Below are 13278 nucleotides of genomic sequence, written 5' to 3'. Positions count from 1 at the left end.
TACTACATTAAGATTGTCATATTGGATCATCTTGGATCATTGCACCGAAATACCATACATATAGCATACTTGGGATAGAGATAGTTGCATTTTTGCCTAGTAGGTTGTGCACAAGTTTGCGTATCCGCCTATTGTGCAATCGTGCTAGCATCTCTCTAGTATTGTGCAACAAGAGCATTTTCGTGGTTTCCACATTTTGGCTCACTTTTGGTTTGCACAATACCACTTATCTATTTGCGTGTGTGTTTACCTGTACTATACTTGCTTGGTCTACTTGTTGCATTTGCAAATTTATGAACCTTTTCCAACATTATTGAAGCTCACTTACTATTGCATCAAATTTTGTGCCACCATCCTAACCAAGCTCCACCAAAAGCTTTTACGTGTGTAGGTGTGCGAACCGACAAGAATTGGTACCAAAAGTGCTATTTCATTGTCCGCATTAGAGTGAACTTGATTCATTTTCAACTTCGATAAGGTACATTTGGTACACGTTCTTTTCCTTCTACCACTCACATTTTGTTTGGAATGATGGATAGGCCAAGTTCTTCTACAAATCCACCTCTCATCGAGAACGGCAACGACATGTCATCATTCGTCACAAAGATCCACCTCTTTGGTGCTCAAAGAGCGTTAAACCAAGAGCAACAAGATATGAGCGACCGCATCAACAACCTCGTCACCGACTTGAGACTCTCCGAGCAACGTACAAGAGACTACTTCGACAACAAATTCGACTCTCACAAGCAAGAGAATGATGCAAGAATGGACGAGATCCGCACCTTGATGAGGAACCGACATCCTTCCACTTCTTCATCCTCAAGACGGAGCCGTTCGAGTTGACACTCCGACGACACCTTCTCTGGCTCAAGTACACCGTCATCGACCATTCTTCGACGAGCCGCGCGTCAAGACTGGCATGCATCTCGGAACCCACTACATGACAAGCATTCACAAGAGCAAGTTGATGAGCAAGTTCCTCGTCCTCAATCAAACCAAGTCGCTTTTGCTCAAGCTCAAGAACGGCAACGACTACGACGCCAAGAAGAAGAACGAGCGCGTCTACACCAAGAGGAACAAGACGCCGAGGCTCAACATCTTCAACAACAACAACGAGAAGCGCAAGCTCTTGAGGCGCAATGTGCCCTTCAAGAATCAAGTCGGGCCATCGCCAACCGCAATCGCGAATGGCGCAATCAAGAGGAAGCTCTTCGAGAAGAAATCCAAGAGAGGAACTACCAACCGAGTGTGCAACGTCAAGCTCCACAAGCTCCCCCACAAGCACGTCAAGCTCCACAAGCTCCTCCACAAGCTCGTCAAGCTCCACCTCAACCTCAAGTTCAACAAGTGCAAGTTGATCATGGACTCCATCCACGCCAAGATCAACATGAGGATGACTATCCTCCACGTCAAGGGCGTCATCATCACCATCGCCAACAACACAATGAAGAGCAATGCTATGGCAAGCTCAAGTTCACAATGCCCAAGTTCAATGGAAGCAATGATCCGGAAGAATACCTCTCATGGGCATTGAAGGTCGACAAAATTTTCCGTTTGCACAACTATGAGGAAGAGAAGAAGATCGCTATGGCATCACTTGAGTCCCAAGACTATGTGCTCATATGGTGGGAACAAGTCCTTGAGCGCCGTGAAGCAAGAGGTGAACCACCTATCACCACTTGGGCTCAAATGAAGGAAGTCATGCGAGCATGTTTTGTGCCAACCTACTACAACCACGATCTCTTCAAAAAGCTACAACTCCTCAAGCAAGGAACAAAGAGTGTTGAAGAATACTACAAGGAAATGGAGATTGCCATGATTCGAGCCAATGTCACGGAAGATGATGAGCAAACAATGGCACGTTTCTTGAATGGTCTCAATCATCCCATCAAGAAGATTGCCGACTTCCAACCCTACTCCACCTCATTGAGCTCGTCCATCAAGCTACAAAAGCGGAACGTCAAGTGCAAGATGACTTCAAGTACGCCAAGTACTCATCCAAGACATATGGTTTCTCCAACATCCAAGCTTCAACAACTCCTCCAACATCTACTTCAACCAAACCTTCTCCAAATAATGATGACAAGTCAAGTTTCAAGAAACCTTCATCAAGTTCAAGTCGTCTTCCTCCTTCTACAAGCAACTTCAAGCCGCGTGCTTCATCATCTACTCCGACCGATGAGACCATCAAGACAAGCTCCTTCAAGTGTTTCACTTGCGGCGGCCGAGGCCACAAGTCCAATGAATGCCCAAACAAGCGCACCATGATCCTCAACGACGACGGCACCTACGACTCCATGAGTGATGAGGAGATGGAAGCTCTTGAGCAAGTGGCCATGCACCGGTGCGTGAATGAGGATGAAGATGATCATGTCTTTTGTGATGAGGATTCGATCCCCGCTCTTGTTGTCTCCAAGGTCTTGACTCTTCAACATCAACAAGAAGAAGACCAACGATGCCACATCTTCCACACAAAGGCTGGCATCAATGGAAGGTCCGTCAAGGTCATCATCGATGGAGGTAGTTGTCACAACTTGGCAAGCGAAGAACTATGCTCCAAGCTTAAATTGGTCAAGAGGAAGCACCCACACCCCTACAAGGTTCAATGGCTAAGTGACTCCGGCACTATACGAGTCGAGCATACGGTCCAAGTCTCCTTCAAAATTGGTGCTTATGAAGACACTTTGGAGTGTGATGTGGTCCCAATGACCGTTTGCCACCTCCTTCTTGGTCGATCATGGCAATTCAACCGTGGTGTCAACCACAATGGGCGCACCAATCACTATAGCTTCAAGATGAAAGGGAAGGAATATGTGCTACGACCTATGTCTCCTAGTCAAGTGATAGCCGACAAGCAAGCCAACCATCATGGAGAGAAGAGTGAGAAAGTGATCCACCCAAAAGAAAGTGAGAGCCACAAACCAAACTTGAGCGACTCTTCGCCTAGAGAGAAAAATCTCATCCTATTTGCCACCAAAAGTGAGATGAGAGAAGTGTGTGAGAACCCATCAAGTGTGATGCACTTTGTCCTTGTGTGCAAGGATGGAGAACCAAAAACTAACACAATTCATGAGCTACCTTTGGTGTTTCAATCTCTTTTGCAGGAATTTCAAGATGTTTTTTCCCAATGAGCTACCTCCGGGTCTACCTCCTCTTCGAGGAATTGAGCATCGAATCGACCTCATTCCCGGAGCACCACTTCCAAACAAAGCCCCATACCGTGTCAATCCCGAAGAAACCAAGGAGATTCAACGGCAAGTACAACAACTAATCGACAATGGTCATGTACGTGAAAGCTTAAACCCTTGTGCCCTTCCCGTTATACCTGTGCCTAAGCCCGATGGAAGTTTCCGCTTATGTTCCAATTGTAGACCAATAAATGCCATTACCATTCGATATAGGCATCCCATTCCTCGCTTAGATGATATGCTTGATGAACTTAGTGGAGGCAACTTTTTCTCAAAAATTGATCTTAAAAGTGGCTATTATCAAATCCGCATTTAAGAAGGTGATGAATGGAAAACTGCTTTCAAAACCAAATTTGGCTTATATGAGTGGTTAGTGATGCCTATGGGTTTGTCGTAAGCACCCGGAACTTTCGTGCGTCTTATGCATCATGTGTTTAGACCTTACATTGGAATCTTCGTTGTGGTTTACTTTGATGATATTCTTGTGTTTAGCAAAACCATGAAAGAACATATTAATCATGTTAAATCTCTTTTGCAAAGTTTTCGCAAGGAAAGCCTTTATGCAAACTTGAAAAAATGCACTTTTGGCGTTGACAAAGTGGTTTTCTTGGGTTTTGTTGTATCTTCCAACGGTGTCCATGTTGATGAAACTAAGATTAAGGCAATTAAAACTTGGCCCCAACCCACCAATTTGCAACAAGTGCGAAGTTTTCTTGGTCTTGCAGGATTTTATCGCTGCTTTGTGAAAAACTTTAGCACAATTGCCGCTCCTTTGCATGCTTTGAGTAAGAAGAATACTCCTTTTGTTTGGGGATCTTTGCAATCCACCGCTTTTGATGAGCTCAAGTCTTTGCTTACTCATGCTCCGATTCTTGCTTTGCCCAACTTTGAGAAAACTTTTGAGGTTCATTGTGATGCAAGTGGTACCGGAATTGGCAGAGTTTTGATGCAAGAAAAACGAGCCATTGCTTATTTTAGTGAAAAACTCTCCTGTGCTCAACTTAACTATCCCATCTATGACAAAGAATTGTATGCTTTAGTGTGTGTCCTACATGTTTGGGAACATTACCTTAGACCTCATGAGTTTGTCATCCATACCGATCATGAAACGCTTAAGTACTTAAAAGGTCAAACTAAGTTGAACAAGCATCATGCCAAATGGAGTGAATTTATTGAATCTTTCCCAGTAAAGAAAATGTGGTTGCGTATGCGCTTTCACGCATATGTACGCTTGTCACTAAACTTGAGTTGAATGTTATTGATTTTGAGCACATCAAAGACTTATATGCTAATGATCCATCTTTTGCTATTCCTTATGCTAAATGTTTGATGCATACTTCTTGGGAACAATATTATTTCAAGGATGCATATCTTATGAGAGCTAACAAACTATGCATTCCCGAGTCTTCTCTTCGTTTGCTCCTTTTGCAATAGGCTCATGGAGGCGGACTCATGGGACACTTTGGATGCGACAAGACGTTCGCTACACTCTCCAAGAACTATTATTGGCCCAAGATGTTCCGTGACGTCTCACGCTTCACCACCCGATGCTCTACATGTCGCAAAGCTAAGTCTAAAGCTCAATCTCATGGTCTTTACATGCCTCTTCCTATTCCTTATCAACCTTGGGAAGACATTAGCATGGATTTTATACTTGGTTTGCCTAGAACTCATAATGGAAAAGATTCTGTGTTTGTTGTTGTGGACCGGTTTTCTAAGATGGCACATTTCATTCCTTGCAACAAGATAGACGATGCTTCACATATTGCCAATCTATTTTGTAGGGAAATCTTGCGACTTCATGGAGTGCCAAAGACAATTGTCTCGGACCGCGACGTCAAGTTCTTGAGTTACTTTTGGAAGAACCTATGCGCCAAGCTCGGCATCATGCTATTGTTCTCTTCGGCATATCATCCTCAAACCGACGGCCAAACGGAGGTGACGAACCGTACACTCTCCACTCTACTTCGCGTGTTGATCAATAGGAACATCAAGGAGTGGGAAGAGTGTCTACCCATCGCCGAGTACGCCTACAACCGCACAAGACATTCGACGACCGGCAAGTCCCCTTTCGAGGTCGTCTACGGCTTCAACCCATTGTCCCCATTGGACATTCTACCTCTTCCTCTACAACAGAGAACCAACCTCGACGCAAGTGCTCGTGCAAGCTACATCAAGAAGATGTATGAAGATACAAGGCACACCATCGAGCGACAAGTACAACGACTAGCGACCAAGCTCAACGTCAACAAGCAACCCATAGTATTCAACATTGGTGATCTAGTGTGGCGACACCTTCGCAAGGACCGCTTCCCCAACGAACGCAAGTCGAAGCTTCTCCCTAGAGCCGATGGACCTTTCAAGGTGCTAGCACACTACAACGACAACGCCTACAAGATTGACCTACCTCGAGACAAGTACAATGTGAGCGACATCTTCAACGTCAAGGACCTCGCACCTTACCATGGAGATGAAGTTTTTGATCTGAGGTCGGATCTCTCCTGGGGGGGGGGAGATGATGCGGAACATCCCTCACTCATCCCCACGGACGCATCTACATCTCCTTCAACACCACATGGAACCATGACTCGAGCCCGCTCTAAGGCTATCGAAGATAAGGTGAACTCGCTCCTCTCCGAAATCCCTCTTCCTACCCACGAGACATGGCTACTACCTCAGACGGAAACTCTGTGTGTGATCAGGTACAGCGCTGAAGAAGAAGCGACAGGCGTCAACTTTCTGCTCTGCCCGGAACCTACCCGGAACCTGGCCCAGAACTTCCGGCCCCCGGAACTTCCGGCCTCCTTCGACATCGACCATCCAGGGCATGCCAACTTTCTGCTTAACCCGGAACCTGCCCGGAACCTGGCCCGGAACTTCCGGCCCCAGGAACCTCCGGCCTTTGCCAGAACTTCCGGCCCCCGGAAGCCAGCCCTGCTTCACCCGTGCCAACTTTTAGCTTAGGCCGGACCCTGCCCGGAACCTCCGGCGCCCGGAACTTCTGGCCTGGCCCGGAACTTCCGGCCCTGCCTGCGCGCAGCCTCTTGGGCCGAGGACCGTGTACCCTTCTGCCCCGTAGACTATATATACTCCCTCATCCCGTATGTTTTAGGGTTAGCATTGGATTAGCTCATATTTGTGTGAGAGCCTTTGCTCATCCACTTGGATACTTCTCCTCGGAGTTCAGGACCTCTTCGGAGAATATCCCCCAAGCGGATTCAAGACCCCTTTCTAGGGAAGATCATCAAGACCTCCTCTCGGAGAAGATTGGTGCCTTTGTATCCTTGCCTTTGTTGATTGTGGATCATGTGTATCTCTTTTTGTTCGGTGATCTAGCACTGGTGTGATTGATTCTATGTCGGTTTCGTGATTCTCTCTCGTTCTCCTGGTGCTTTCCCCTTTGTGCTTCCGTGTGTTCTTCGTGAATCTCCGTAGGATCCTCTCCAAAATGTGAAAGATCATCCAACTAGGGTTTTGCCCTACATCACCTCATCTGGAAAATCCACCACAAATCAGGAGTAGGGTCTGACACTGCAAGCTGGCCCGAACCCGGGTAAACTGTCATGTCCATCTTCTTCTTTGTTCATTGAGCTAGGCCATGGGGGCGACGAACTGGTTGGCCGGAGAGGTTGACTCCTCCGTGCACACCCCAGATTTCAACCTTTCTTGGGTCTATGGAGCCCTGAATCCGACAGATTGTGTTTGAGCAGAGGTCGTTGTTGAAAGAAAATTTTATCTATTTCATTTCTTTCATGCATATGCATATCATTTTCATGATCTAGCAAATATTGTTCTAGTGGATCAGTAGGAGGCACAACCATAGAAGCAAGACCAATTATTTCATACTTACTAGATATTTCTTTCTTATGAGGTTGTATACTAAACTTGGAGAAATTAAATTCATGAGACTCATCACCAAAGCTAACACTAAAAGTTTGTTTCTCACAATCTATTTTAGCATTAACGGTGTTCAAGAAAGGTCTACCAAAGATAATGGGACAAAAGTCATCCTCTGGGGAACCAAGAACTAGAAAATCAATAGGATAGTTTATTTTCCCATACAAGACTTCAACATCTCTAAAAATCCCAAGTGGTGTGACGGTGTCTCTATTAGCAACTTTAATAGTAACATTTATGTCTTCTATTTCAGCTGGTGCTATATCATTCATAATTTCTTGGTATAAGGTAAAAGGAATAGCACTCACTCTAGCACCTAAGTCAGATAAACCATGATAACAATGATCTCCTATTTCAACTGAGACAATAGGCATGCCAAAAACATGCCTATGTTTATCTTTTTCATCGGGCTTAGCAATTCTAGCAGCTTCATCACAGAAGTAAATAACATGCCCATCAATAGTTTCCCTAGGAGATTTTTGATCATAGCAACATTGGGTTCTACTTTGATTTTCTTAGAATTTCTAGGTGCTTTAATAATACCTTTGTGAACCACAGTTGAAACCTTAGCATGCTCCTTTATCCTAATAGGGAAAGGTGGTTTTTCAATAAAAGTAGTAGGCCCAACTGGATCAACAAGTAATAGTTTCATCTTTAGCTATCACCGGTTCTTTAGTTTCTTCTTTAATAGGGGGATTGTATTTAAACCACTTCTCCTTAGGGATATCAACATCAGTAGCAAAAGATTCACAAAAGAGGCGACTATCTCAGTGTCAAGTCCATATTTAGTGCTAAACTTGTGAAAAGCATCTGCATTCATAAAAGTGTTAGCACAATCAAACTCAAGCTTAATACTTGACACTTTAACTTCATCGAGTTCCCAATCATCAGAGTTGTGTTTAATTATTTCTAAAAGATCCCACCTGAATTAAATAGTCTTCTTCATAAAAGGACTAGTGCAAGAAGTATCGAGCATGGATTGATCATCACGAGAAAGCCGAGCATAAAATTGGATAATAATTTCTCTCAAAAGCTCATGATTGGGGCATGAATATAACATTGATTTAAGCCTCCCCCATGATAGAGTAATACTTTCTCCCTCACGAGGCCAAAAACTATATATACAATTCCGACCATGATGAACTAGATGTATAGGATAAAACTTTTGCTGAAATTCCAATTTCAATTGATTCCAGTTCCAAGATCCAATATCATCTTATACCATGCCAGTGCTTTTCCCTTCAAAGATAAAGGGAAAACCTTATTCTTAGCTTCATCTCCGGGCAAACCTGCAAGCTTAAATAATCCACAAATTCCATCCACATAGATCAAGTGCATATAAGGATGTTCAGTTCCATCTCCTGCATAAGGATTAGCTAGCAATTTTTCTATTATACCAGAAGGAATTTCATAACCATTATTTTTAGTAGATGTGATAGGTTGGGGGAAAACTAATTGTGCTTCCGTTCGAGGTGAAGATACTCCAAACAAACCCTACAAAGGATGGTTTTCCATAGTAGCAAGTGACAATAAATTTGAGCATGAAGTATAATTTTTTTCCTTACCAATTTCCACTTACCAAGAGTGCTTCACTCCCAGGCAACAGCGCCAGAAAAGAGTTGTGATGACCCACAAGTATGGGGGATTAATCATAGTCCTTCTAATAAGTAAGAGTGTTGAACCCAACGAGAAGCAGAAGGACATGACAAGTGGTTTTCAGCAAGGTATTTTCTGCAATAACTGAAATAGTCGGCAACAGGTAGTTTGATAGCAAGATAATTTGTAACGGACAAGTAACGGTAACGGTAAATAAAGTGAAGCAAGGTAACCCAATCCTTGTGCGGCAAAGGATAGGCCAAAATGGTCACTTATAAAAATAAAAGCGTTCTTAAGGGTACACGGGAATTTCACCATGTCACTTTCACCATGTTGGTTTGATTTGTGTTTGCTACTTTGATAATTTGATATGTGGGTGGATTGGTGCTTAGGTGTTGTTCTTACTTGAACAAACCTCCTACTTATGATTAACTCCCTCACAAGCATGCGCAACTACGAGAAGAGTATTAAGATGAAATCTAACCATAGCATTAAACATTTGGATCCAAATCGGTACATTACGAAGTAGCGCATAAACTAGGGTTTAAGCTTCTGTCACTCTAGCAACCCATCATCTAATAACTATTCCACAATGCATTCCCTTAGGCCCAAGTATGGTGAAGTGCCATGTAGTCAACATTCACATGACACCACTAAGGGAATCACAACGTACATATCATTAAAATATCGAACACATGTCAACTTCACATGATTACTTGCAACATGACTTCTCCCGTGACCTCAAGAACAAAAATAACTACCCACGAATGATAATCATGCTCAAGATCAGAGGGGTATTAAATAGCACAATGGATATGAACATATAATCTTCCACCAACTAAACCATATAGTAATCAACTAAGAGATGTAATCAATACTACTAGTCACCCACAGGTACCAATCTGAGGTTCCGGTACAATGATTGAAGACAAGATATGAACTAGGGTTTGAGAGGAGATGGTTTTGTTGAATATGTTGACGGATATTGGCCTCCCAAAGATGAGAGGGTTGTTGGTGAGGACGATGGCTTCAATTTCCCCCTCCGGGAGGGAAGTTCCACCGGCGGAATCGCTCCGACGAAGGGCAAAAGTGCTCCTGCCCAAGTTCTGCCTCGAGATGGCTGTGCTCTATCCCGAAAGTCCTCTCCTTATTTTTTCTATGTAAAGGTGACCTATATACTAGAAGATGGGCACTGGAGGTGGCTTGGGCTAAGCACAACCCACTAGGGCACGCCTTGGGAGCCTGGCGCACCCTGGTGTCTTGTGCTCACCAGGTGGCCCCCTTCGGTAGTTATTTGCTCCAGTATTTTTTTTATTTGAAAATAATTCTCCATAAATTTTAAGCTCATTTGGAGATGTGTAGAATAGGTAACTCTGACATAGCCTGTCATGGGAAACCACGGCCACCTATGGGGCCATGAGCCCATTGTGGTTTGGCAGGGGGGATGACCACATTGCACAAAGAGCACAGAACGTCGCGCAGCATGGTAGAGATCACACGGGCGATTCTACCCAGGTTCGGGCAGCCGCGAGGCGTAAAACCCTGCTCCTACTTTGGTGGACTGATGATGGATTTTGGTGGAAGCGCAACACTTCTGCACGACAGGGTAGCCTCTGGGCGAGAGCAGCTACGCGCGTACGAGTGTACAAGGGTCTGAATCCTTTCTATGGTTGCCATGGGCCTCCTTTTATAGATCATGGGGTCACCACAGTAGCAAATCAGTCGTTCTATACCTATTAGATAGCAAACGGTGCTATCATACCTAACTCTACAGACAGGGGAGAGCGCATTTAATGCGCCACTTAGTGTCACATCTTGGAGTGCCCGGCAAGCCTTGCCGGGCTGTTCTGCCACCTTTTCTCCTGTTTACTTGATGATACATCCATTTTGCATCATGCTTTTATAGCAATATTTATTGCATTATGGGCTGTTATTACAGATTATATCTCAATACTTATGGCTATTCTCTCTTATTTTACATGGGTTTACCATGAAGAGGGGGAATGCCGACAACTGGAATTCTGGCTGGAAAAGGATCAAACATTGGAAACCTATTCTGCACTGCTCCAAAAATCCTGAAACTCCCGGAAACCTATTTTTGGAATTAATAAGAATTATTGAGCGGAAGAAATACATTAGGGGGCCCACACCCTGTCCAGGAGGGTGGGGGTGCGCCCACCCCTACTGGGCGTGCCCCCTGTCTCTTGGGCCCCCTGGTGGCCCCCCGGTGTCCATCTTATGCTATATGAGGGCTTTTACCCTGGAAAAAAATCATGGGCAAGTTTACGGGACGAAACTCCGCCGCCACGAGGCGAAACCTTGGCGGAACCAATCTAGGTCTCCGGCGGAGCTGTTCTGCCGGGGACACTTCCCTCCGGGAGGGGGAAATCATCACCAACGTCATCACCAACGATCCTCTCATCGGGAAGGGGTCAATCTCCATCAACATCTTCACCAACACCATATCCTCTCAAAACCCTAGTTCATCTCTTGTATCCAATCTTGTATCAAAACCACAAATTGGTACCAGTGGGTTGCTAGTAGTGTTGATTACTCCTTGTAGTTGATGCTAATTGGTTTACTTGGTGGAAGATCATATGTTCAGATCCTTAATGCATATTATTACTCCTCTAATTATGAACATAAATATGCTTCGTGAGTAGTTACGTTTGTTCCTGAGGACATGGGTGAAGTCTTGCTATTAGTAGTCATGTGAATTTGGTATTCGTTCGATATTTTGATGAGATGTATGTTGTCTTTTCCTCTGGTGGTGTGATGTGAACGTCGACTACATGACACTTCACCATTATTTGGGCCTAGAGGAAGGCATAGAGAAGTAATAAGTAGATGATGGGTTGCTAGAGTGACAGAAGCTTAAACCCTAGTTTATTCGTTGCTTCGTTAGTGGCTGATTTGGATCCATATGTCTAATGTTGTGGTTAGGTTTACCTTAATACTTCTTTTGTAGTTGCGGACGCTTGAAATAGGGGTTAATCATAAGTGGGATGCTTGTCCAAGTAAGCGCAGTACCTAAGCACCGGCTAATACGCCTCCAACGTATCTATAATTTTTGATTGCTCCATGCTAATTTATCTACAGTTTTGGACTATATTGGGCTTTATTTTCCACTTTTATATTACTTTTGGGACTAACCTATTAACCGGATGCCCAGCCCAGAATTGTTGTTTTTTGCCTATTTCAGTGTTTCCAAAAAACGGAATATCAAACGGTGTCCAAACGGAATGAATCCTTCGGGAACGTGATTTTCCAACCGAAGGTGATCCAGGAGACTTGGACCCTACTCCAAGAAGTGCCAGAGGCGGTCATGAGGGTGGAGGGAGCGCCCCCTGGGCGCGCCCCCTACCTCGTGGGCCCCCTAATGCACCACCGACATAGTCCTTCCTCCTATATATACCTACGTATCCCCGAACGATCAGAACAGGAGCCAAAAACCTAATTCCAGCGCCGCAACCTTCTGTATCCACGAGATGCCATCTTGGGGCCTGTTCTGGAGCTCCGTCGAAGGGGGCATCCACCATGGAGGGCTTCTACATCAACACCATAGCTCCTCCGATGAAGTGTGAGTAGTTTACTTCAGACCTTCGGGTCCATAGCTAGTAGCTAGATGGCTTCTTCTCTCTTTTTGGATCTCAATACAATGTTCTCCCCCTCTCTCGTGGAGATCTATTCGATGTAATCTTATTTTTGCAGTGTGTTTGTTGAGACCGATGTTGTGGGTTTATGATCCAGTATTATCTATGAAAAATATTTGATTCTTCTCTGAATTCTTTTATGTATGATTGAGTTATCTTTGCAAGTATCTTCGAATTATCCTTTTTGGTTTGGCCAACTAGATTGGTAGTTCTTGCAATGGGAGAAGTGCTTAGCTTTGGGTTCAATCTTGCGGTGTCCTTACCTAGTGACAGAAAGGGTTGCAAGGCACGTATTGTATTGTTGCCATCGAGGATAACAAGATGGGTTTTTTATCATATTGCATGAATTTATCCCTCTACATCATGTCATCTTGCTTACGGTGTTACTCTGTTTTTAACTTAATACTCTAGATGCATGCTGGATAGCGGTCGATGAGTGGAGTAATAGTAGTAGATGAAGAATCATTTCGATCTACTTGTTTTGGAAGTGATGCCTATATACATGATCATTGCCTAGATATACTCATAACTATGCTCGATTCTGTCAATTGCTCAATAGTAATTTGTTCACCCACCGTAGAATACTTATGCTCTTGAGAGAAGCCACTAGTGAAACCTATGGCCCCCGGGTCTATTCTCATCATATCAATATCTATCACTTTATTACTTGCTTTGTTTTTACTTTGCCTTTTACTTTTTACTCTGCATCTATCTATCAAAAATACCAAAAATACTATCTCTATCAGATCTCACACTCGTAAGTGACCATGAAGGGATTGACAACCCCTAAGCGTTGGTTGCGAGTTGCTACCGTTTTGTGTAGGTACCAGGGAGTTGTGCGTGGTCTCCTACTGGATTGATACCTTGGTTCTCAAAAACTGAGGGAAATACTTATGCTACTTTGCTGCATCATCCTCTCCTCTTCGGGGAAATCCAACGCCGTG

Source organism: Triticum aestivum, chromosome 6B, assembly GCF_018294505.1.
Source record: "Triticum aestivum cultivar Chinese Spring chromosome 6B, IWGSC CS RefSeq v2.1, whole genome shotgun sequence".
NCBI lineage: Eukaryota > Viridiplantae > Streptophyta > Magnoliopsida > Poales > Poaceae > Triticum > Triticum aestivum.
This window is presented reverse-complemented; position numbering follows the sequence as displayed.